This window comes from Ictidomys tridecemlineatus, chromosome 6 (assembly GCF_052094955.1).
Source record: "Ictidomys tridecemlineatus isolate mIctTri1 chromosome 6, mIctTri1.hap1, whole genome shotgun sequence".
Taxonomy (NCBI): domain Eukaryota; kingdom Metazoa; phylum Chordata; class Mammalia; order Rodentia; family Sciuridae; genus Ictidomys; species Ictidomys tridecemlineatus.
Window position 1 is genome coordinate 186,235,902 of NC_135482.1, and position 27,202 is coordinate 186,263,103.

Sequence of the window (27,202 nt, forward strand, 5' to 3'; positions counted from 1 at the left end):
GTACTCATTAATGTTTGTATTTCTTAACTCAGTTTGATGTTTGGGAGTTCATGCATGTTGTCACAGGTATCAGTAGTTTGATATTTATATTATATTTTATTATATGAATATATAAATTACCCATTTTACTTACTGAAGATTTTATTTCTTGAAACCTAGAGGAACAATGATGAATATAATTCTTCAGGGAATTTCTTTCTGATTGCATTACTTAGTATTGTCATATTTTGACTTTATTGTGCTTATTTCTATTGAAAAAAACAAGGAGATAATTGATATGTAATGTAAAATGCTAACAAGTGTCTGCTCAGGAAAATCTTCAGTGAATGTGAGAATTCTAATTAGAGCAATTAATTGTTTATCTAATTTTGCTCCAAATATATCTTTTTTGTCCTAAACTTAAGTGAACTAATAGGATACAGTAGGATGCTCTAGAAATCTGTGAAAGTTTAGTAAATTGCTTAGTAAACGAGTTTCAGAACAATTTTCAAGTGATTTATAGAATTTGTTGTGATTTGCATAGGTTTTGAAATGTCTCTTTATTCAAATCTATTGATAAGTTTTAAATGTGCTAAGTTATTACCTTCAAAATAAAATGGTAAAATATATTTGTTACCACTTTATAATAGCTAAACTTTGTAACCAACTTACTGTGAAATTATAAAATAATTTTTCAAGTTTATTGACATATGAATTAGACAATAACTAGGGACATTTACTTATTTATTTATTTTAAAAATATTTTTTAACTGTATATAGACACAATGCCTCTATTTTGTTTATTTATTTTTATATGGTGCTGAGGATCGAACACAGTGCCTCTTACTTGTGAGGCAAGCACTCTGCCACGGAGCCACAATTCCAGCCCAAGGGATATTTATAGTTTATAAAATTTGATACATTTTCACAAATGTTGTTGTTATGAAACCCCCAACAGAACCAAAATAACGAATACTTCTTCTATCTCCATGGGAAATTCTCATGATATAATGTTAAGTGAGAAAATAATACAAAATTATAAGTCCAGAATGATTTAAATTCACATACACAAAATCCTTTCAACATGTATAGAAAAAAGATGAAGGAAACATTGAAATGATATAGTTTTTTTTCTGGGTATGTAGTATTATGGGTGGTTTTATGTAATTTACAGTGTCCTCTATTTTCTAGATCTAGTATAATCAGAATGCATTATTTTACAATAGAAAAGTCAAGTAATGGAAAAAAAAAGTCTAAAGAAAGCTGTGAACTTGCTAATCTGAGTTTATCATGAACTCTTCATAGTGCATTTCCATGTGGCTGAGGAAGTTTTTGCTTAGGGATTTTCCCTGTAAATAGTTAAGAACGTGTCCTCTATGCTAAAGGAAGAATTGAGATAAAGAAGCATTTTTTTCTTCTGGAAGTGTTCGAGTGCCTTGGATATTAATATAATTTTTCTGAGTAATCATGTTAATAAGTATGGTATGTAAAATAATTCCTACAGTATCTGACTGCTTATCCTCCTGGAACTGAACTGAAAGCATTATGTGAGCTCTAGGTAATGAAGGTCACAAATCAAAAGGAAGAATACATGAAAAAGGATTAGAACAAAAAGAACTAAAGCCATAACTCTACATCCCTGTTATAATGAATCCTATAATTTGACAAATGTAAGCGGGTAAAAAATGGTACTTAATGAATTAAGGATGAGCTGATCTTCCCTATAGCCTGTTGGGAATCAAATCTTTTTTTTCCTGAAATACTGAAAGATTCAGAAAAAAAAATCCACGTATAAATTAAAATAATTTGTTACATGGAAGGGTATTATAATTTCTTATAAATAATATTCATAGAAAAGAGTGATTTTTCTTCTTGAGTGTTGCATAGGACTTACAGTATGTTCAACACAAACAATGATTACAAAATATTTATGTTTATTTTTACTTAACCAGTAGTAGTTGCCTATCATGTTAGTAGGCCTCTGAAAAACACAAGAAAGGGGAGAGAGTGATTTCTTCTCAAGGCATGGAGTTTAGTGCACTATTTTGATGAGAACTTGTGTTTAAAACCAAATATTTCCAGGTGGGGTGGTTCACGCTGTAATCCCAGCAGCTCAGGAGGTTGAGGCAGGAGAATTGTGAGTTCAAAGCCAGCCTCAGCAAGAGGGGCACTAAGCAACTCAGTGAGGCCCTGTCTCTAATAAAATACAAAATAGGACTGAGGATGTGGCTCAGTGTTCGAGTGCCTCTGAGTTCAATCCTGGGTACCCCCCCCAAACAACAACAACAACAACAAAACCAAGAACCTATTTTGAGTTTGAAATTAGTATTTTCAATTCTTATTTTCATCCGTTGGAATTTAAAACTATGACAGCATTGATCAATATAGTTGTAAATTTCCATTAGAATTAGTGTTTGGGTCATTAACAAAAGAATGTATTCTATAAAAAATATATGAAAGCCAGGCTCAGTGGCACACACCTGTAATCCCAGCAGCTCAAGAGGCTGAGGCAGGGGGCTTGCAAGTTGAAAGCTAGCCTGAGCAACTTAGCAACTTAACAAGAGCCTGTCTCAAAATAAAAAAATACAGAAGGGCTGTGTATGGAGCTCGTTCATTAAGCACCTCTGGGTTCAATCCCTGGTACCAAAAACCAAACCCCAAACCAAAACAAAAATATATGAAGATAATTATTCATTTTTCTTAACTGGCTTTAGTAGCACTTTGGATAGGTCATTTTCCTAGAAACACTCTACTCAAGGAAGTAATCATTTATTATATTGCTTCCTAATTCTAGGGTTAGCAGAGGCAAAATGAGACTAATTGAAAATCATCTGGTAACAAGTCAGTGACTCTAAAGGTAGGTATTTCAGTCTTTGGCCAAAGTGTAAATGGATGATATCACATTTAATATCACATTAGGGTGCTAGTCACAAGGAAAGGAGCTATACTTTGCATTATCAGAAGGGTATACATTGTGCCTGTGTTTCTGTGTGGCAAAAAGGTGTGCAAATTGTTGCTATGGGCACTTCTGATGCACATGAACTTATTACAGTATTATTCTAGAAGTTTATAAATGTGGTTAATCTATATGCCAGAGATAATGACCTATCATGAAAGGACAATTAGTGCAATTAAATACTTTATTCTTCTTTTGTGCTTGTGGTCTGTTTTTCTTCACAAATCCTCCCACTTATTAAAGGGATGCAATAGAAAATCAAAAGCAGAAATATGATATTTGAGTAATGTTTTAAAAAAGATATTTCAACATTAAAGTGCTGATGCTTTCCAAGACCTTAATTGTATTTAAAAATAAATGAAATTCTGATGACTTACATCTTTCACTTCCCCAAACCTTTCTCTAATGTAAATGCTATTTCATATAAAACTCCTTAAGCAGAACTTGACATCTTTTAAAATCATTCACTATCATAACATAATGTAGTCTGCAAATGTTTTTCACTTCATTTGAAATGTCTCTGTGGATGAACACAAATCCTATTGATAGCATCGATTGAATGCCTCACTATCATTGCATAATGAAGCTAATATCAGTGTGAAATAAGATAATGAACTTTTAAAATTTAGTGAGCTTCCAAAAACTTAATTTACAGATCAAAATAAAAACTTGGAATAATAAATAATAATATGTAAATGTCCCTTAAACAGGGACATATATTCTGATTTGATATATATTCAAAGAAAGTATTTTCTCTTCTTTAAAAAATATATATTAAACCACCTAAATATACATGTGAATATGTGTGTATATATATTTATATATATCAGATAATATAGTTTTGAGAATTACATATATTTATGTACTTAAATATATTTTTATATGTATAAGTAGACAAGGTAGTTTCAAGAAAATCTTAAATACTTATAAATAGATTGTTGCAGATCATTACGATTGAAATTTTAAATTATTTGAATTGAGGAAATATATAAAAATTATAATTATTATGATTTAAGAACTTGAGGTAGGTTTTCATTTTTAAATGATTACCATTTATTGAAAAAAAAAAGACTATTTTTTATCATTACGAATGAATTGTCTTCTCTTTCTAACTACACTAAACCAACCATTCAGTTTCCCATTGCGTGTTTGGGAGAAGTTTGTTCTGAAGATTTTTTAAGTCCTGTTTCCCTCCCTTCTCTGGCTGCTGTTTGACTCTTGTTCAAACCATTGCTGACCAGCAATCCTACGGGGTGGGCACTGGAGGGGAAGCAGGGGAAGAGACAGAAGTTAGGCAAGTCAGTGTTTTTCTTATTTTCCCAAAAGCTGTTGGGTAAAATCAGGTTTTCAGTGTATTTTTGATTTTAATTTATAGTGCATATGTGTCTTTCACTAACTTAGGGAATCCTAGACTCAGTTGAAAATAAAGGCAGTCAGATATAGGGAAAACTTTGAGATCAGACATAGAGAAGTTCAAAGTCCAGCTCAGCTGTGGTGAGAGAGTTTAATTTATTAGACTTTGTCTCTTTCTCATTTCCTGGAGAATAAGATATCTGTTTGGAAGAGTTGTTATGGAAATTAATAACAATTTATGTTAAAAATTGTTTTATGTCATATTTACAGTTCCTACCTTAGTATGTCTAACAGTTTATTAGAATATATTTAATATTGGAGGCTCTTTCCTTGCTAATATTAAGATTACTAAGTATACCATAAAAATTAGTTATCAGTGACTGTAAGTTTTAAAGCATGAATGCTTTAACCAAATGTTCACATAGAGTTGGCGATCCCATCAGAATCAGCAGAAAAACCCAGAAGAGAGGTTTGAAAGCAAGGACTTTCCAGATCCCAGTTTCCTTCAGGGTGTGGTCACTATCAAAAGATTTCAATTTGTGTACTTTATGGACAAGATATGATCCTGAAGTCACTTATAAATAAAATTCTTTAAAAACTACAGTATTTAAATTAAATAAACATCAGGAAAAATTTGAAAACCTGGATGTTCAAAGAAATTGGACAGAAACTTCTAATGGGTACTTCTAACATATATTTGGATTTCTTCAAGATACAGAAATGATCAGAAATGATATCCTATTCTTCTTATTATTGTCTGACCTTGGTTCCCAGGACTTTTGTGCTAGCCTAGGACAGAAGCAATTTTATAAATGAATTTATGCACAGGAAGAGTTGAATTAATCTCTTGGGAAAAAAGTTTTTCAAGAACATTGTGGTTTATTTTTAAAAGTTATTTTGTAAATTCAGAGAATGCATGGATTAGCACTTTTAATAAGAAAACAATTGTATTAGCTAGTGTTGAATTGTGAAACTGTTGAGCCATGAACAAAGCAAAAGGTGGTGTTGATGGGGAGGCTCAAGCTGCTGAGGAAATGACTGTACCATCTATCATCAGCAGCACAGGGAGAGCTGCTTGTAGTTTCCAGATAAGGAACTGAAATGCAGAGGTGTGAATAAAAGCCAATAGAGTGACTGAATGGTTGAGGAACCTTTTAAAGTCAAATTCTGTTTTTCTCAAACTTCTGTACTTATGCATATTTTAATGGAAAAAGGGGAAAAACCTACTTTGACATTCTCAATAATGATCAACCAAGCACATAATGAAGGATTAAGTTAATTCTTAATCATTATAGGGAGTATCATTCATAATGAATCCAATTTCATTAATAAATTAAAGCTGTATGCTTGTCTCATTTTACCCTGTATTTTTTCAAATGACCTCAATCACTTAATCAAACCACAGCTAACCAGCCCTTTAGCCAGTTTATTAACTGTCTCTTATAAATGTTGCCAGGTTTCATCTGTCATGATAAGGAGTCATAATGAGATTGAAGATTCATTCACCATTGTCTTAAGTGCACATTGGCTAAAACTACATGTTTAATGAAGGAATTATAGCATAGCAGAATAAAGGTAGGAGGACTTACCTGTATCATGGTCAGGTGAAATACATGTGGGCAGGGTCTATGGATAGAGAGAACAGTAGAGACAGAAAAAAAAAAAAAAGAGGGGAGGGGGAGGTGAGATTGCATTTCTTAACTTTTGACCTGGACACTAGTTTTTTCTTTAATGAACATTTGAGTTAGATAAGAAAATCCACTTAAAGATCAAATTTACACAAAGATCCCCAAAGAAGTAGAAACAACAATCTAAAGAAAAGGAACTTCAGGAAATTCATCTTTGGAGAGCTTAAATAAATGACAAGAAAATGACCTGTAAGTGGAAGTATTCATGAACAGTAGATAACTTCTCAAAGCAACAGTTCTTGTGATAATAGCAAGATGGTGACTAGGGTTGTGGCTCATTGGTAGAGTGCTTTCCCAGCACATTTGAGGCACTGGGTTCAATCCTCAGCACCACATTAAAAAATAAATAAATAAAATAAAGGTATTATGTTCATCTACAACAACAACAAGAAAGCAAAAGGATGAAGAGAATAGGATGAAATCCAGGCAGCTACGTAGTGTGGCAGATTTGGAATGCCCAAGAGTAAGGATTAGAAATGATTATTAAACCAGGAATAAGGCATATAAATTGTGGCATGTAAGGTTAAATCAGGAAACATGTGGTGGCTGGAGGTGAAATGCACCCAAAATAGTCAACTATCCTGTAGGGAGGATGAAAGGAAGCCTGGGAAAACATCCTCTTTATCATGAGAGAGAAAGGGAGAGGGAAGGGGAGGAGAGAAGAATTGGACTAAAAGGAAGGTAAATTTAGTTATTTTACAAAATTTCACCTTCATAATAAAATGTAGTCTCTAATTTGGAAAAGGGACTAGAAAACAATTTGGTTGAAGGACAGGAAAACAAACTAGACTTGGCAGGAAATTGAGTCAAAGATCATTTAAATAAACAGGTCCTGATGACTTTCAAATTAGAAGGCCAATTATTGATGATTCTGGCTCTAAAGTGCTAAAAATAATATCTTTTGTTACAGTAAAAACTACTCTTGGTGATTTTTAGATCACTGTGAACTGTTAGTGTCTCCTTCATTATGCTTTATGTCAAAGGACACAAAGGGAAATTTACTTTTTATTATGAGAGTAGTTCATGATCGTTTTAAAGAAGTACCTACATTTTTATAGCTCTTTTCTTCTTTATTTATAGCCACAGTAATGTGACTTACCATTTTCCTGTACTGGGAAAAAACACCTCATATCAAAGTGACTTGTATTCACAATAAGAATTCTACCACAAATCAATAAATTTAATTCATCGTATAAATAGAGTTAAGGATATGAATCACATGATTATCTCAATAGATGTAGAAAAAGCTTTTGACAGAGTTCATACCCATTCATATTTAAAACACAAGAGAAACTAGTGTTAGAAGGAACTTATCTCAACATTGTAAAGGCTATATGTGACAAACCCAAGGCCAACATCATATGAATGAAGAAAAGCTGAAAGCATTTCCTCTAAAAACAGGAACAAAATTAGGATGTCTACCCTCACTACTCCTATGTAACATAGTGTTTGAAACTCTAGTTAGAGCAGTCAGGCAGGAGAAGGAAATCAAATGGATACAAATAGAAAAAATAAGAACTGAAATTATCTTTGTCTGTTAATGACATAATCTTATATTTAGAAGACTCAAAATCTCCTCCAGAAGACCTCAAGAGCGGATAGACAAATTAGTAAAGTAGCAGGATACAAACTGAACATAAATAAATGAATAACTTTCTTATACTCTAATAATGAACCTGCTGAAAAATAAATTAGGAAAACTATTCCATTCACAATAACCTAAAAAACAAAATACTTGGGCATTAATTTAATCAAGGGTGTAAAGGAGCTGTACAATGAAAACTATAGAACACTGAATAAAGAAACTGAAGAAGACCTTAGAAGATGGAAATACTTCTGGAGTTCTTGGATAGGCAGAATTAATATTGTCAAAATGGCCATACTACCAAAAATGATATACAGATTAAATGCAATTCCTATCAAACTATCAATGACATTCTTCAAATAATTTTAAAAAGCAGTTCTAAAATTCATGGAAAACTAAGAGACCCAGAATAGCCAAAGCAATACTGAGCAAAAAGACTGATGTTAGAGACATCATAATACTGAACCTTAAATTATGCTACAGAGCTATACTAAAAAAAACCAGCACAGCACTGGCACCAAAACAGACACAAAGACCAATGGAATAGAATAGAAGACACAGAGACAAACCCACATAAATACTCACATTAGAAAAAAGGTGCCAAAAACATACATTGGAGAAAATACAGTCTCTTCAACAAATGATGCTGTGAAAACTGGAAATCCATATGTACTAGAATGAAATTTAAACCCTATCTCTCACCTTTTACAAAACTCAACTCAAAGTGGATCAAAGACATAAGAATTAGACCAGAAATACTGCACCTACTAGAAGAAAATGTAGAACCAGCACTATCAATATGTTGGCTTAGGAACTGACTTCTTCAACAAGACTCCTAAAAGCATAAGAAGTAAAATTTAAAAAAATCAATAAATGGGATGGCATCAAACTAAAAATTTTCTTCACAGCAAGTGAAGTGAGCCTACAGAATGGAAGAAAAATCTTTGCCATCTGCTCCTCATATAGGGCTTACTATCCAAAATATATAAAAAACTAAAAAAAAAGACCTGAACATCAAAAAAAAAAAAAAAACACCCAAAAACCCAAATCAATAAATGGGCAAAAAAAAAAATTAAACAGACATTTCTTAAAAGAAGAAATACAAATGGTCAACAAATACATGAGAAAATGCTCAACATCTCTAGCAATTAGTGAAATGCAAATTTAGACTACATTGAGATTTCATCTCACTCTAGTCAGAATGAAACAAGAAGGGTTGGCTAGCATGTGGGGAAAAAGGTACATTCATACAATATTTGTGGGACTGCAATTTAGTGTAACCACTATGGAAAGCACTATGGAGATCCCTCTAAAAACTTGGAACAGAACCACAATATGACCCAGCCATCCCACTTCTTGGTATATATTCAAAAGATTTAAAATCAGCAAACTACAGTGATGCACCCATATCAAGGTTTATAGAAGCACAATTCACAATAGCCAAGCTATGAAGTCAACCTAGGTGCCCTTCAACAGATGAATGGGTAAAGAGAATCTGGTATATATACACAATTGAGTATTAGTCATAAAGAATAATGAAATTATGGCATTTGCTGGTAGATGGATAGAACTGGAGACCATGTTGCTAAGTGAAATAAGCCAGTCACAGAAAGTCAAAAGTCAAATATGTCTTTGATATGCAAAAGATATTCCAAAATAAGGGTAAAAGAAAAGAAATAAAAAGACAGCATGAAAACACAAGAAAGATCAGTGGAATAGAAATAGGAGATTGAAGGGAAGGGGATTGATGGGATAAGAGAAGAATAGTGGAATGACCTAACTTTCCTATGTACACATATGAATATACCACAGTGAGTCTCACCATTATGTATGTCTACAAGGCAATAGTCAAAAAACCCCCAAACCAACCCCTATAAGTAACTAGCGCAAAGATCAGTGGAGTAGAGGGAAGGGAAAGGAGAAGTACTGGGGACTGTATTAGAACAAGTTATAATCCATGCTTTTATAATTATGTCAAAATGAACCCTAATATTATATATAATTAAAAAGAATTAATAATTAAAAAAGAAATAAAGATCTGTCTGAAGTGAGAGAAGCCAATTGGTGTGTCCCAAAGCTACCAGTGACTCAGGGCAACTGAAAAGAGTGAACCAAAAAATGAACTCATGTTGACCCTGACATATTTATGTTTAAAATGTGAACATTTTATTTGGGTCAACTAAAGAAAATATATGCTGTTAAACAAAATTGCCTAATGCTCTTCCATAAAGGCCACTTTTTATGAGTCCATGACTGAATACAAGGCACAACATTATATTTTAAAACAACAGGGATTTGAAGGACCTGGAAAACTACTAAAAAAAAAAACTATAGAAGTTATTCATCAGTAGCTGAAAAATGCCTGTATTTGTAAATTAATATTTTTTCCTTAAAATGTCTGAGAATAACTCAATTTAATGGATGATAAGATATTATCTGAAGACTAGCTATTTAAAGTCAACTAGCTTCACTAACATTGGTAAAACTACTAATGTTGGAGTTTTTTTTTGTAAATTTTTTTAGTTGTTGATTGACCTTTATTTTATTCATTTATTTATATGTGGTGCTGAGAATTGAACCCAGAATTGAACCCACACATGAGGCAAGTGCTTTACCACTGAGCCACAACTCTAGCCCTAATGTTAGAGTTTTGATGGAATATTTATAGTTGTTTTTTTGAGTTAATTAAACATCAATAGATTTTCTGTCTGTTTTTCAGTCTAAAGGTCTATGATTTATCTGAAGTCTTGCAGAAAGGTCCACATCAATTTAAAAAATAGCTACTAGGTCATAAAAATAGTACATTGAATAGTGGTAGCATTGGAAACAAGACTGGTTCCTGTCCCAGTGGTTCTCCTGTGACTCTGGGCAGGACACTCTAACTTTCTGGTTCTTGTGCTGCCGTAGGCTAGATACCCTTAAAGTATCCTCTTAGGTACTCTGAATCTATGTAGTGTTTTGAATGCAAAGAAAATTTATGAGAAAAGATATAAGTAAAAAATATAAATGTACTAAACTACAAGTATATGTTTGTATTTCTATGTTTGATTTAGTCTATCTATAGCTATATATATCCAAGTTCTTGAGAAGAACTTGAGTGGGGAAATGTAGATAGCCAGGATATTATTTCTTTTTGAAATGTAGTCAATGGATTGGACACATTTCTAAGTGGAAGCCCCATAGACATTGAATATGGACATCAATGAGGAAACAATTAAATTGGCACATCCATGTGATCCAGTCTGCTCAATTAAGACTACATGGATATAAAATAGTATGGAAAATGTAAATTTCATTTTTAAAATAACACATATGCACAATTACATACACACACACACACACACACATCTTGATGGATGTACACCATTGTCACAGTGTTTATCCTTAAGTGGAGAGACTATAGATGACTCTTGTCAACAGAAGAAATATCCAGTATATAATAATATTATTTTTTAAAATCACTATATAAATTTCCTAGGGCTGTTGTATCAAAGTATGACAAGTTGGATTGTTTGACACAACAGAAATTTATTGTCTCATAATTCTGGAACAGAAGTTCTAAATCAAGATGTTGGCAGGGCCACACTCCTTCTGCAACCTGTAGGAAGGACCCTCTTTGCTCTACAGCTTCTGGTGTTTTCCAGAAGTGTTTGGTATTCCTCAGTTTTTTGTGGCTGTACTTCAGTTTCTGCTTCCACCATGCATACTGTCTTCCCTCTATATGTCTGTGTCTTCGAATGGCATCCCTTTCCTGTGTGTCTTTTCTTAAAAGGACACCACTCATATTGGACTAAGATCCTGCTCTAATATAGTATAATCTCATTTTAACTAACTACATCTGCAAAATGACCCTATTTCCAAATAAGGTCACATTCTTAGCTACTGGATGTTAGGACTCCAACATTTTTAGGTGGGGGGTGGGTACGGTTCCACCCATAGCAATCACTTACTCATAATTCATCTAATCTTCTATTTATCTTCAAAATATTCTGCTCTTGAATAGTTCTTTTTCTGTCTTTTAGTTATCAAGATGTATAATTTACTTGGCTTTTCCTTCTCCCTCTATTCTGTTAGCCCTGTATTATTGAGATTTTGTGAGATAAAATGTTTTTTAAACCTCTCTTTTGCTATTATTGCCCTCCCCAGTTCAGATTTCCTGTTGTTTCATGCTGAGATGCTGGAGTGTATTTCTAATTGTCTCATTACTTTTTTTTTCTTTTTACACTGCCTAGCATCAGTCTATTCTGAGCACTTCTATGTGATTCCCTATGCAATCCATCCCATTTCTAAGGTGCATTTCTCACCTTATTGCTCCTTTGCTCAAAACCTCCAGTGCCTTCTCTGAATTAAAATATCCGAAGCTCACCACTCTGGCAGTAAAGGTCACTGATGACTTGGCACTCCTTTCTCTATCTTAGTTCTTGCAATTTTCATATACAATCTCTGTCCTCTAGCCTAGCACAACTGCCTGTGATTCATCCCAAATGCACTGCACTTTCCGTCTCCTCAATTTAACTCATACTGGTACATTCATTGAAATACTTTCCCTGATTCTTCTCCTGCTGTAGTTTGGATGTTGTGTGTTCCCCAACAGTCCATGTGTAAAGGCTTGGTGCCCAGGCTGGTGGTCCTGGGGGATTCTGTGGATCTTTAAGATGTGGGGCATGGTGGAAGAGCTTTAGGTCATTGGAGGGGTCTCTTCAGGGGGATTGTGCAACCCTAGTCTCTCTCTCCTTCTCTCTCCCGGCTTGTGTTGGAGATGTCACTTCTTGCTCCAACATGTGTTCCCACCATGATGCACCCCTGTCCACAGCCCTCACCACAGGTCAAAACCATAGGACTGCCTGATCTTGGACTTTGAACCCAGCTTCCTCAGATATTTCATGGTAGCCATGCAAAGCTGACTAAAGTACTTCTCTGTTCATTTATCAATGGCTCAACAGTGACACCTGAAATACTGTCTTCTCTTAGGAATTTTCCCAGGACCTTCATTCAGATGTTCTCTTACCTTCATTTGAACAGCAGGTATTTTAGCAATCTGACTTAAGGCATTCATCCTGTTTTGCTTTTGGTGATTGTACAATAAAGCTTTCTCTACTCACGTCCCAGTTAAGTGTGAGCATTGTAGACACACACAGATATGTACCTCCACTCCCTAAACTGCAAAGCCCTAGAAGTGAGAGTATATGTCTTGTCTGTCTTTACATTCTCCACAGTGGCCTAGGATACTTCCTTAAAACTATTAGCCCTCTTTACAGGCATTAAATTGTGACTAATTAGAGCACACAAGAGGGAGTTCAGAAGTGCAACTTCAATCAAGAAAATCAGAGTATAGATAACCAAATGTGGACAATAGCCTATTAAATCTATTGGATACTGTGATATTTCCCCCAGGGAGATGCTGTGGAGCAGTGTAGGGATTGCACCCATTTTCACTCAGAGAGTCTCCCAGTTTTTCCCCTGTTACACAGGGGGTGGATTGTATTTCGTCTGTAATTGATTAGAAGATGCAGCGATTGGATCACTTTCCAGGACATGTAGTTTATCTGGATCAACCTAATGTTCTGTATGCAAAATACATCAAAAGTGAGCAGAGTATTTAACATGAAAAATTTATAATATGTCATTTCTGCTATGGAGAACTACCAGTATGAAAAATTATACCTTAAATTTTAGTAAGTTATATAGGATAAACTTTAAAAATGTAATCAGTGATGTCACCCTCTATTAATGGAGGTTATCAGTTGAGGACTTTCAACCAGAAAAAATACACACACACACACACACACACACACACACACACACACACATGCACACGCACACACTTGCTATTCATACATATACATATTTACTGATGTACTTGCTGAAATGTCTGCTACTAAATTTAATCAGTATTAGTATATAGTACTGCTATGCTAGGGAATATTAGTATATAATACCGTCATGCTAGGAACTCCATTAATGTGAAATTGAGCTCAGTGGTGGGAGACAGGGACCCTGAGTTTATCACTAGCTGGCTGGCTCTGACTAGCCACTCTGAACCTGTTTTCTCAGTTGTAAAGCAGGGAAACTAAAATGCCCCCAAAGGTTTATTGTGAGAATAAAATAAGATAATTTATGTAAAATGGCACACTATCTGGTGCAGGGTTATGTTTCAGTGAATGGAGTGCTGAATAATGTTAATAGTAATGTCAGATAATTTAATATTTAGTATAGCATCAGTTTTAGAGTGGCAGAATCATCACTTTTATTTTCATTTGCTGAATTGTTTCCACAATTCATTGAAAGGTTAGGAGAAAGAAAAGGGATATGACAATTTGTCTTTAGTTGGCTGGCATGCTAAATTTGAAAAGAAACACTTTTAATTTCTAAGATAACTATAATTATAACAAGTCTCTAAATTTCAAGGAAAGAAAAGACTTTCAAACCTCCAGATGGTCCCTAGAGTAATGTCAGAACTCAGTGGTGAAGGGTTCCTATTATATTTTAATTTTCAACTATTAGCAACTGTGGTTTTACTGTTCAACTTTGGATGCAACATCAGTAAAATATCAAGGATTCTTCTAATATTCTTACTTTTAGAGTAAGTGACTTTATTTATAAAAGAGTTGGCCTCATACAAATTATTGGAAAAAACAAGACTCTAATGGATGAGCAGATAAAGATAATGAATAGATGTCTCATGGAGGGAAAGGAAAACAGCCATGGGAAGAAAAATGTTCTTTGTACCAGGAAAGTAAAGATTAATACAGCAAAGTATCTTTTTGCTTTCTAGCCTATCCTGATAGGAAATCTTTTTGATACAAAATGTCCAGATCTAGTGACATTGATTACTCGCCTAGAATATTGGTGGTTGTAAAGTTGGTTCAGCCCTTCCAGAAGCAGTTGGATCATATGGAACAAGAACTATATAAATACACCTGCAGACTCAATTTTACTTTTGGAAATCAAACCTAAAAAAGAATTTAATGATAGAAAAATATAGGTACAGCAAAATGTTCATCACAATGTTATTTAAAATTATGAAGCAATATTGATGTTCACGACCATGGAAGTGGCTAAGGCAATCAGTTATACAATGTGCTGTCAATACACATGTATTACAATATATGTAAATCTATTTGGCAAGTTGAAAAGTGCTGGTAATAGTGTTGATGGAGGAAAAAAAGACTATAAAATTATTTGTACAGCAAAATAAGTCCTATAAACATATGCAAGGAAAAAATTGAAGGAATGACCCAAATAATAATAGTAACAACCTAAAAGAGGTGGTATCTTGGTTTTCGTCTTTCATAAGTCTGTGAATTTTCTTTGCAATAGTTTTATATTATATGAAATTTTTAATAAAGTAATGATAATTAAAAAAGCAATTTTCTCGTTTTTGAGATTTACTGTTGGGCAAATATATTCTTGCCTTTTGGACAAGTTTATCTTGGCCTCCAAGGCAGAAGCTGAATGCTTAAATAGATATTAATTAGCCCCAGGTTCAGCACTAGGGGACAACGAAAATGTCAGAGGTTAAAACAAATTTTGATTGGGATAATTTATACAATGAAAATTCATGTCTATGCTGTTCTGGTGAGTTTTCCTTTAAAACAAGGTTAAGGATTTTTTTTAAAGGCTAAGAATGTCAGTGATTTTTAATAACTGAAACCTGATAACAGAAAAATGATTTCAGTTATGCCAGGTACTTCTGGTTTCCATGGCCAACAACATAAGTGAAATTACTTTATCTCAATCTGTAATTTATCATATTATTTTCCTGTCAAAATATGTGAAATTTAGGATTGCATTTAATCTTCCAAAAATGTTTTTCTGAATAAATAGAGAGGATCATAAACATGCTGCATTATTGGGTAGGTCATAGTTGTGGAAACTTTTTTTAAAAGCTCACGGAAGGCCTCCTTTTAGCCAAACCCAAAAGTCACCTTTTCAGTAGCCTTTGACTGGATCAGGCAACTGATTTCTCCATCCTTTAAACACTATCCCCCTTGAGGCAAGGTGTTTCCCACCCCCAAGCTACACTTGTGATTTTCCTTCTGTTTTCTCACAATGTAGGGTCATTTAACAATCTCTAAAATGCTGAGCCTATATTTACTGACTTTCGCCATGTCGCGTACACTATTCTAAGTGCTTTGAAGGTGTGAATTTGCTAAATTATCCCAGAAGCCCTTTGAGGTAGTGGGACCACCAGGCCCATTTCATAGGTGAGTGAACTGAGACCCAGAGAGGGTAAGTAACTCAGGAAATGGCAGGCCTGGGACAGGGACCCAGCAGTCTGGTTTTGAGCATGGGTGCTTTACCACTGCACCTTCCTATTTCTTACAGTGTCACTCAGTGCAGAGAAGTGGCACCAAGAACCCTCAAAACCCAGACATGGTTTGGCGATAATGGGCAAGTCTATGAGAAATACAGAGGGTGGAAGATACCCAGTTCTCTAATTAGGGGGCATGGCAGGGGAATGTTTTAGAACGTCTAGAAGACCAACAGGATTGAATGTGACTTTTCACCATCAATGGTAGAGCTGAGTTCCTGGTGATGTTCCTAGGCAAGATCCTACTGCTTTAGAGAAGCGACAGCCAAGCGACAGCAAAGGAGGCAGCAGGGCTGGCTTTGAGGACGTGAGCTTTGTGTTTGCAGCATGGTTGGTTTGTCAGCTCCACTAACTGGGGGACTTTGGGTTTGTTTCAGGTCCTTATCTGTAGGGTTAATACTACCCCATTCATAATTCATGACATAATAACTTGATAAATACTACTGCCTATTCATAATTAAAGGAAAAAATGTATTATGGACTCATACCCATAGTGCCCAGCATAAACACAGGCAGAGTCTAGGACTGATGCCCTCTTGTGAGTGTAACCATGCTGGCCCAGGAAGCATATCAGTGAGCTGCAGGAGCACTTTCAGGAAAGGCTATTTTTTCCTTGGAAAATCTGTCAGGTCAGTCCAGCAAATGGCAGGGGGCTACCACTTATTATCTGGGTAACCCGGGGCAATTCCTAAACCTCTCTGAGTCTCTGCTATTAATCTGTTCAACAAGGATAATGACATTTAACTTGCAGGGCTTTGATGGGGATTAAAGTTAGCTAATAAGGTCTTTAATCGCTAAATCTACTTTCTTATTACTTTAGTATTTGATGCCATTTAGTAAATGTTACCTTTGGAAAAACTTTGACTGTGGTTTCTCCAGCCTCCATTTTTATTGCTGTCTTCCTTGGAAAGTTCATTTCTTTGCCCTGCCATTCAATAAATAGGACAATGAAATTATAGAGATTTTAATTCCTTAAGGTTTAGAAATGAGGAGTAGCTCATTCAAGGAAATAAATCTTGGAAAACAAGGAAAGGGAGAAAGTCTTATAAAACAAAGTACAAGCTGGCAGGTGTAGCTATTTATATTGATCTAAAATGAGGTAAAATTGGGTAGGAATAGGCATTGGCACTGATATTTCAGAGGGCAGTGAAGAAGTTGCCCAGGTACCAGTGAGACAATTTGTCATTTTGGACTTTTAAATAGAAGTCAAGAAAAGAGCAGTAAGCAGTTGGATGACTTGAAAAGCCGATCACTGTTCTCAAGAGAATCTGTTCTATTTGTTCAGCGCAGGTAACCTTCTCTGGATAAGAACCTTAAAGGGTCAGATTTTGTGAAAGCTTCTATTTCAGGGGAAAAAAAAGTGTTATATTAATTACCTCTTGAATTTTTTTTTGTTTTCTTACAGAATACATTATTAGTGTTAAAAGGGGGCTTAAAAACCACATAATATAAGCTCTTACCTCTAGCCAGGATTACATGTAAACCTCACCTCACAGATAGGTTAGGTGCATGCCACAGACTTCTCTGAAGTGTATGGTGAGCTGGTTGCTCACTCTGGGCACAGACAGGCGCAATACAGTCCTTCCCTCAAGGAGCAGTGAGGACAGAGGCAGGAATGAAGGGGCACAGGACTCTGCATGTTACCATGGGTACCAAGAAGGCAAGTGCTGCATTCCTGGTGTACATGAAGTACTTTGGGAGCGTTGAGGAGGAAATGAGTATTTTTAGGAAGATTGGAGAAAGACTCACAAAGAAAGTAACACTTGGGAGAAATCTGAAGGCCACGTGCTGTTCTGAGGGAAGGAAACAGTTGTGTGCTGGTGGAAAGCCCCGGGCCATTCAGGATGTGTGATAGATGGTTGCTTGGCTCTGTGAGTTGTAATGAAAGGAGAAGAAGGAAGCCCACGGAGAACAGTCATGGAGGTAGGAGGAGAACCAGGGAAGTATCAATCCCAGACAGGGTGCTGGAAGAGGGAACAGATGACATTAACGCAGAGGTAGGGGAGGTCAGGTAGCAGGAGACGAGGGGTAGGTGGCAACAATCCTGGAAAGGTGAGGGAGCGTACACAGGAAGTTCCACTCTGTTTCTCCTTCTGGCAGGGAAGAGAGAAGGGAAATAGTTTTGAGGAAGGTATTGCACGTGCGTACACCAGATGCAGAAGACTACCTGAGTGTGTTTGTGTGCTGAGAGTCAAGCCAGGAAGGAGGGCACAGTTGAGGATGCAGACAGGGGAAAACTCGGGGAGGAAGAGTCCAGAGAATGTAACAGAGGCTAGGATAAAGAGCACAAATGGGAGGATTAGTTCTTCAAGAAGCAGGACAAGTTTCCTATTGGGTAGGAAGGACACAGGGACCAGTGCAGGTAAAAAGGAGGAGAGGGGGTGGCATGGGCATCTGCAGGGGAAGCAGCAATAGCATTTATTTCATTTATTCTCTTTTTTTGGAATTATATAGTTATTTTGTTTGCATTTTAAAAGAAATGGAGGTACTGTAGTAGTAAATCATCGCAGGTTTGCAGAAACACAGCATCATCCATACCTCTCTCATATGCTGATCTGGAAACAGATTTTTTAGGGAAAGAATTCCTGGTCACATCTTTTCAATGATTTTCTCATGTACTCAATATCCAGATAAATCTGAGACCAGAATTAGGTAACTACTTAAGGGACTGACTAGTGTTTTCATCTTACTGATTATACTATAATTTATAATAATAACTGCAGTGGTCATTTAACAAATATACAAAATAGAAATTAAATAATACTTTGACTCCAAAAGCTGCATGTATTAATATCAAAAGATTATTCTATTAGGCAAAACCATGTGACCATTTTTTATCTTTAAAAACGGATTTTAGGGGCTGGGGTTGTGGCTTAGCATTAGAGAGCTTGCCTCGCACATGCGAGGCCTGAGTTCGATCCTCACCACCACATAAAAATAAATAAATAAAATAAAGATATTGTGTTCAACTACAACTAAAAAATAAATACTAAAAAAACAGGGATTTTATATAGCTGAATTTGGCAATAACATCAAACACATGAGTATATATATCCTGAGGTACAGTGTCCCGAGTGGTTAGGAGCCTGAACTATGGCCCAGAAAGGACATAGAATAAATCACAGCTCTCTTTCTTATTTGCTGCATGACCTTTGACATGTTGTTTTATTACTATGAGCACTAACTGTCTTATTTTTAAAGTGTAGTAATGATAATACCTACTTCATAGTATGTTATGAGGATTAAATGAGATACTTTATGTAGTTCTTAGCAACATGCCTGACACATAATAAGCACTCAATAATAATCATCAGTAAAATGAATAATGATGGCAATACGAACTTAAAATCTATGTTTGTATATGAGTTTATCATGGTGCCTCTTGTTTGATGATGACATTGTGGTAATGACAAATGTTAGAAATGGGAGACTTTCACATACACTAAATCTGCCCCTTTTTAGAGCCCTTCTGAGGAGGTTCGCTTCATATGGTTTTCCCAGGCATCTAGAGATCCTTATGGTGTGCTTATTGGTGTTACTCTGTTGATAATATTAATTATGTTCTGAAAGTTCTTTGAGTGGAATGAAAGAGCAAAACAGAACTCTGGAATGTTCAAAGGCTAGTTTTATTTCTTATGCCTTAGGGAGGGTTATTTCCTTTGTATAAAGAGGTCCAAGTTGTCTTATTTCTTTGTTGCTGGCCACAGAAGCTTCCTATTATGCAGGAGTGTCTAGAGAGGTGGCAACTGATTTTAAGATTTCAGTTTTACTATTTTCTTCTGGACTATGAGTTCTTTTTACTTAAATTTACTTAATCTTTAAAAATCAACAACAGCTTTCCTTATAGCTCAGGACAGTTCTGAGGACAAATGAGGGAAATGGTGGTATTTAAGCATTTATTGAGTCAACATATTTTTATTTTTTTCTCTGCTCTCAGAAGGTGTGGCATCTAGTAGGGCAGATGGAGATATAGTTACATGGCAGGGAAGTAAATGCAGGGAAGAGGTGTACAGGTAGGAAACAGAACCCAGGGGGCTGGGCCAATCACCAAGGGCCTCTCAGACAGGGAGGTGGTACTTGAGGTTGGTACAGGTTCAGAATTTCAAGAAGAAATTTGTTGCTCTTACTGACTAAAACTGTAATATTGAATTCTGGTTTGACTGTCTCCATTTCCCTGAAGTTCAATTATTTTTACTCCTTGGATTTAGTTTTATGAATATATATTTTTCTGAATAGCATTTCTAGGCATTGGGGAAAGAGGTATCTAAATAAAAATGTTGTGGACTGACGATTATATGCTGGATATCGTGCTAGGTGGCATTTGAAATATGGGAAGAAATACTAAACTTTGCTCTCAAGGTGCGATGACCTAGTTGAGGATTATAATGCATTCAGGCAGAATGAGATGCACGTATAATAATAGGGATATGGCTAGTACAGGTTGGGTGTCTCCCTTAGCTGAAGTGCTAGGGAGACACAAAACAGAAGTGTTTTGGATTTTTTAAGGATATTTGCATACACATAATGATATATCTTGGGGATGAGATCCAGGTCTAAACACACTTCATTTATGTTTTGTATGCATCTTACAATACAGTCTGAAGGTAATTTTATATAATATTTTTAGTTGTGCCTGCATTTTGACTACAACCTATCACATGAAGTCAGCTGTAGAACTTTCCACATGTGGTGTCATCTTGGAAAAAAAAAATTCAGATTTTGGAGCATTTTAGATTTGGGGTTTTTGGATTAGGGGTGCTCGACATATCTTATGGAGGCCCAGTTAAAGAAATGTCTATAATATATGGAAGGTTTCATAGAAGAGAGAGTAGGATCTTATCTCTATCTTGGCAAGTGAATGGGACGTGGAAGTGAAATGAGTTGCTCCAGGGAAGGCAGGAAGTGTGAAATTGCATAGATTCTCTGAGTGGCTGGGATGGCCAGGGGGTAGGGTTGGTGAAGAGATGCAGTGGGAATAGGTTGGAATAGGAGGGGGAGCTTTTGTCTCTGCTTAGACCTTTGCCACAGAGTTCTTTTTTTCTCTTGTGAGCGGAGGCTGGAGGAATGTGTTTGACTGCTCTTTAGGTGAAAGCACACGACTAGGTCTTGGGAGAGCCTTTGAGGATAGCACTGATTGCAGTGTGATTTGAGAAGCCAAAAAAAGAGGAGATGAGTTAGGAGGCTATTGCCAAAATGCCATGGACAGAGAGACCTCTAGTTCAAGATCCATGAAGAAAGCAGATCGTGAAATCTTCCCTTCCCACACAAAGCTCAGAGAAATATGTAAAAGGAAAGATTATAAAACCAACAAATTCATATGTCTGCTAAAAGAAGAAAGCAAACGGGGTTAAGCAGAAGCACATATGAGCACAGGGAAGTTTTCTCACACAGAATTGGAAGTCAGCAGCATAAATGAGATCACCATTACTTAACACACACAGGGATCTGCTCTTGAGGAAACAGAGAGAATAGAATAATCTGAAAGAGACTTCAAAATGCAAGTATTTAATATGTTCAGTGTGGTAAATGTGTTCATACTTATAAAACAAAAACAAGTGTTTACAAAATAAGAGTGGACAGTTATGCAGAATCCACTTGGAGATCTTTGAAAAAAAATCCAGAAATTATTAAAATAGAAAAAAAATAGCTAATAGGCTATATGGTAGCTTAGAACACAGTTATTTGAAAGATCACCCTAAGTAAAGACATTGAAGAATCATAGAAAATTTAAGAGACACATAGGATGGACTTAGCAGTTCCAACATTCATCTAAGTGTCCAGATGAAAGGACAGAAGGTGAAAAGACAAAAGGGAGGAAAAGTAGAATAATAGGAATGTAGGTTGAGTATTGGTTTACTCAGCTGTTGTGTCACTGTGACCACAGACCTAACAAGAACAACTTAGAGGAAAAATTTATTTTGGCTCAAAATTTCAGAGGTTCAGTCCATGGTCAGCCAATGCCATTTTGCTCTGGTCCCAAGATGAGATAGAACATCATGGCAGAAGGTCATGGTGGAGGAAAGCGGCTCAGGACATGCAACAAGGAAGGGGGTGGTGGGAGAGAGAGAGTGCGAGAGCGATTACACACAAGCATACTAATTACTAGGGACAAAATATAAACCCCAAGGCATGCCCCAATGATTTCCTCCAACCACACCCTCCCTGGCTTCAGTTACCACCCAGTTAATCTGTATTAGTGGATTAATCCACCGATTAACTCACAACTCATAATCTAATCATTTAACTCTGAAAGTTCTTCCATTGCCTCACACATGAGCTTTTGGGGAACACTGCACATCTAAACCATAACAGTATCCCTTATCTGAAATGCTTGGGATCAGAAGTATTTCAAATTTTAGATTGTTTTCAGATTTTTTTTGATATTTGTATATACATTACAAGATATCTTGAGGATGAAACCCCTAAGTCTAAACACAAAATTAATTTTTGTTTCACATACACCATTTACACAGAAACTGAAGGTATTTTTACACCATATTTTTAGTGTACCTGTGTTTGATTGCAACTGGTCACATGAGGTCAGGTGTGGAATCTTTCACTTGTGGTATCATGGAGCTCAAAACATTTCAAATTTATTTGGAGTAAAGCTTTTCAGGTTAGTGATACCCAACTTGTATAGAAGAAAGGGTCAAATATGTGAGAAACTTGGAGTACTCATTAAATGTTTATAAGCTGAGTATAAAAATGAAAGCATTGATGTTGTACCAAGAGAGTAGATAGGTAGGTGATGAATGTACTGAATATAGGAAGAAGCAGAAAGTCATGGGCAAAGCATTTCAATTTCATTTTGGACTTTTTGACTTCGAGATGCTGGAGAAGCATCTGTATTGATGTTCTTATCCAGCAGTAGAAACTCCAAGTCCGGAGCAGAGGAGAGTTATGAATAAAGGGCACCAAGGCAATACTTGAAGGAACTCAAGTGCACAAAATGATGGAAAATGCCATAAAATATGGTGTGAAGAATCCTTTTTGATATACACTTCTTGTACTGTGTGGCTTAACTTTATTAAATCAAAGTTGACTAGTACAAATAGGTCTGTCCCATTAAAAGTTTATCATAGTTGAAGGTGAAAGATGAGACATTTTATGATATCTAGCAGTTCTTTTTCAAGTTTAATCTTTGGATTAGATTGTTTAGTTTATGTGTGATATGTTAAATAGCCATTGTGTTTGGTTATTATAAATGTTTTTCATATAACCAGCCATGTGCTTTTAAAAATTACTGTTTTCTACAGTCTTCTTCTCCCCAATAATGAATGACTAAATCATCATAGTTTCTAATTGCGCAATAAGAGATTTTCCCAAATAATCTGATGACAACATATATACAACTTTATTTTTGGATTCGACCTCAAATTTCTAACGAGGCTGGAATCATCCTAGTCACCAATTGTTAAGAAAGGAGGGAAGCTCCTGGTTTTATAGAGTTGTTCTTGGTGTGGAATAATACTTTCATGGGGGAAGTGGGCATGTAAGTATGATTTTTTTTTTCAGTATCATTTCAATACATTCTGGTATTTAAATCTTAGAAAGACTGAAAAGAAGTTGGACAGCATACGTTATTTTCTTTGGTGCCTGCCCCAGTGCTATGTTCATCTATAGTGCCCTGTTCAGAAGATGCCATCAAAATAATATTATAGGTTTAATTTATAATGATATTTATAACGATTTTTAGCATATCCACAGCTTAATAAGTTTTCCCCCTTCTATCTTGGAAATATACCATTATTGCTGTAGTACTGCCTGAAATGATGTACTTAGATCATTCTGTTGTGGTAAATTCTTCCCAGCAGAAGTTCTGAATCTGCCAGTGTTGACAGTTCTTTATTCAAAAGTGTAGTTGCTAGCAGGGGTCTTTTTAGTAGAAGAGTTTAAATATATTACCCATGAGTTCTTAAATATGTATAAAACCGGGGAAACATTTTATGGTCTTGTTGGCATCCTAAGATACATGACTGAGTTCTGAGAAACAGTTTTCAATCTTTAGAGATGTCCCATCAGTGATTCCTGCGGCTTCACGTCCCTGTGCTGATGTCGCTGTAGTTCGGCCTTCTCTAGGAGGCAGGTCTTCTTGGTCTTGGGGAGTCACTTCAAATGGAATTAGGCCTTCTCTTCAAGCTTGTTTTCAAATCTAGAAAGCACCCGTACCATTCTTTTTCTTTTTTTGAACCAACTAATGGACTAGCCTTTACCCATCTTAAGTGTTAACATGGCACCTTTGCCTCAGGATTAGAACCTCCATTGAACCAAAGAAAGGGATGATTAGAAGTATTCATTTTGGAGGAGGGCTCCTTTAATAATTGATCAAGGAGACTTAAACCTGTGGGTTTCTTGCCTTTCTGAGCTTACCTGTATTTCTGGTAAGGATGAAGCCAGGTCTTGCAAAGTTAGATTAGTAGTACTGATTGTTCAAAAAGTAAGAGCCCTGTATTTTTTTTCCCCAGGACCTACAACGTTTTAAAGATACATTAGACAAACCACGAATACATATTTCATGTGGTTTTTAGGAATCAGTGAAGTTCTTCAATAAGATAGTTAAAACCTATTTTATCAAAGCAGGTCATGAAATATTGATTTCAGCTAAAGTCAATCCTCATGTTATTTTGTCTTATAAAATATTCAATATTTCATACCTCCTATTAACAAAAAAATAAGTTCTAAATTTATGATGAAAAAGTTGGGTGGCAATTTAAAAATATACAAGGAGACACAAAATCCCCCCCCCCCACCCCATTCTTGTAGGGGGAATTTGAACAGTGTATTTTTAATTTATTTTTTAGTTGTACTTAGACACAACAAAGGTATTTTTTAATTTATTTTTAATGTGGTTCTGAGGATCAAACCCAGGGCCTCACACATGCTAGGAGAGCATTCTACTGCTGAGCCACAGACCCAGCCCTGAGCAGAACACTGAAAAGAAGCTTCCTTAAAAATATCACCTGGGGTTGTCCAGATGTGTCAGCTGGAACCCTTGTTCCTATGGGCTTACCTTTCTTGATGTAGCACACATGCTGCTTTTGAAGTCCCAGAGTTTGTCCTGTATTCCTCTGGAGGGTCGTGTTCTGGCAGACTTAAAAAGCCCTGGGACACCCCTTCATTTATGAAAGGCAATGCCAGGAAACTATGGCTTCATTCCAGAACATCCCTTTCAGGTATATTAGTTACTGCAACAAAATACCTGAGATAATTAGCAGAAAAAGAGAAAAGGTTTATTTTTAGCTGACAGTTGTGGAGGCGCCATTGCTTTGGGGCCTGTGGTGAGGCAGCATGTCATGGCAGGGAGTACATGGTGGAATAAGATACCTCAGTGGCTGAGAAGCAAAAAGAGAGAGGAAGGAGATGGCACCCCAGTACACCTTCAAGGACATATCCCAGTAACCTAACTTTCTCTCATTAGTCCCAGCTCTCAAAGGTTCCACCCTCTTCCAGTGGCCACAGGCTAGGGATCACAGGCCTTTGGGAGACATTTAAGATTCAGACTGTAGCACAGTGCCAGATGCCAGAAAGGCTGTGTTACTGGTTATGCTGTGGTGACAGTGATATGAAAATCTTCATAGTTTACTATGAAATAGTTTAATATGAGAAATGGGTCAGTGATGGTTACACTCCAGTTGTCTTTGCTTGAGAATCCAGGTGGATGGATGAGCTTCCATCTGGGAAAGAGACCTGAGATTACAGGAAAGGGGCTGTTAGACTATAGGCTGAGTCCCAGGCTATAGGCTAGGTTCATTAGACTATTAGCTAGGTTCCAGAGCTTTTCCCTGGTCCCTTCTGCTCATTTCTCGATGACCAGAGCAGCTACCGAACCAAACCTGATGTTAGTTGGCGTGAGGAATGTGGTCTTCCCTTAGGGAGAGAGAGTCAAGATTGTCAAAGCAAAAATTGTACCAGAGAAGTTAAATAGGTTAGAAAGACCTAACAGGTTAGGTTATTCAAGGTTATTGCAGTAGGAAAGAAAGAGTCCAAAACATGGTCTAGAGTCAACTCTGCTGAAACAAAGGGTACTAGAATTTTTAATAGCTGGAGTGGGACTCATAGGTCATATGTGTTTGCTAATTGGCCTTATTCACAGGAAAAGTTACTTTTTTCTCATTTTTTTCATGACAAAGGGTAGTCTTAAGATTTATAGCATGACATCCACCTAACTTAGGCTTCTTCTCTCTCTCAGAGACTGTAAGACAGGAGCCCTGTCTTTCTTGATGGTTAGATTTCAAAGAGATGGCTCCTGGGTCTCGAAAAAGACATTTCTGTTTTTTCTTTTCATTTTTTTAATTTTTTGTTTTAATTAGTTACATATGACAGTACAGTGACCTTGACATATCATACATTTGAATCAGATGGGATATAATTTCTCATTTTTCTGGGTGTGCAGGTTGCAGAATCACATTGGTCATGCAGTCACGTATATACACACAGTAATAATAATGTCTGTTTCATTCTACTGTCCTTTCTTTCCCCTCCTTCCCATTCCCTCCCCTCCCCTCCCCTCCCATCACTATGAGAAAGACATTTCTAAGTGGCAAAACTGGCAAGAGGCAGGGGTAAGACTTATAATATCTCAAAGGGGCAGACAAAGAATGAAAAATGATGTTTTCTAAAGCAAGCATTTTCAAGAGACTAGAATCAAGAAGTATGTCTAAAGTTTTGTCAAGTAAGGTTGTCTTAATCAATATGAACAAAAGAAGAGTCTACCACAGGGCAGGTGAGCACGGGCATGCGTGCACAAGTGGGGTGATGTCAGTCATTGGCTTGATTACGGGCAACAGAAGTGAATACTGGTTGCCTTAAGCAGAAAAAGCCTTTTGAACACCATTTGAAGCTCATAGAGTTGATGGGAGCTGAAGGAACCAGATATGTAGCGAGCAGGGTCCTGGGACGGTAGGCCTCCATGTTTGGCAGGTATAGTACAGTCAGGGTTTTTCCACTATTAGACAAAGATGTGGCTGTCACCAGCACTTCTGTAGCTGCTATGAGTAAATGCTGGCTACCCCTTTAATTTTGTTCCAGAGTTGTTGTCTGGGCTGGACTGTCTTGATTTGCAGAGCTTTGGCCTCTAGGTAATGGGAAGTGACACTCTCCCTGCTGTGCCCTCACCCACTGGTACTTTGGAGGGAGTAAGCTCCAGTTTGGGCTTTGGTAATGGGAGGTACGGCAGTGAGTTCCACCAAGACTGAACCTTATTGGAGGTAACCCCCAATGCCCAACCAAAGAGAAGGTTGTCTAGACAAAGCAAAACACAGAAGGAACACAAAACTACTGATGTCCTCCACCTGGTACTGGGTAGATGGAGAGGTTGTGAAGAGAAT

The 27,202-nt window shown here is 36.3% G+C and overlaps 1 protein-coding gene across 2 annotated transcripts in view; it reads left to right on the plus strand.

Annotated features, from left to right (window-relative positions):
- The window catches only part of Hs6st3 (heparan sulfate 6-O-sulfotransferase 3), a 653,633-nt gene that overhangs the window by 40,625 nt on the left and 585,806 nt on the right, over positions 1-27,202 (plus strand). The window lies entirely within an intron of this gene.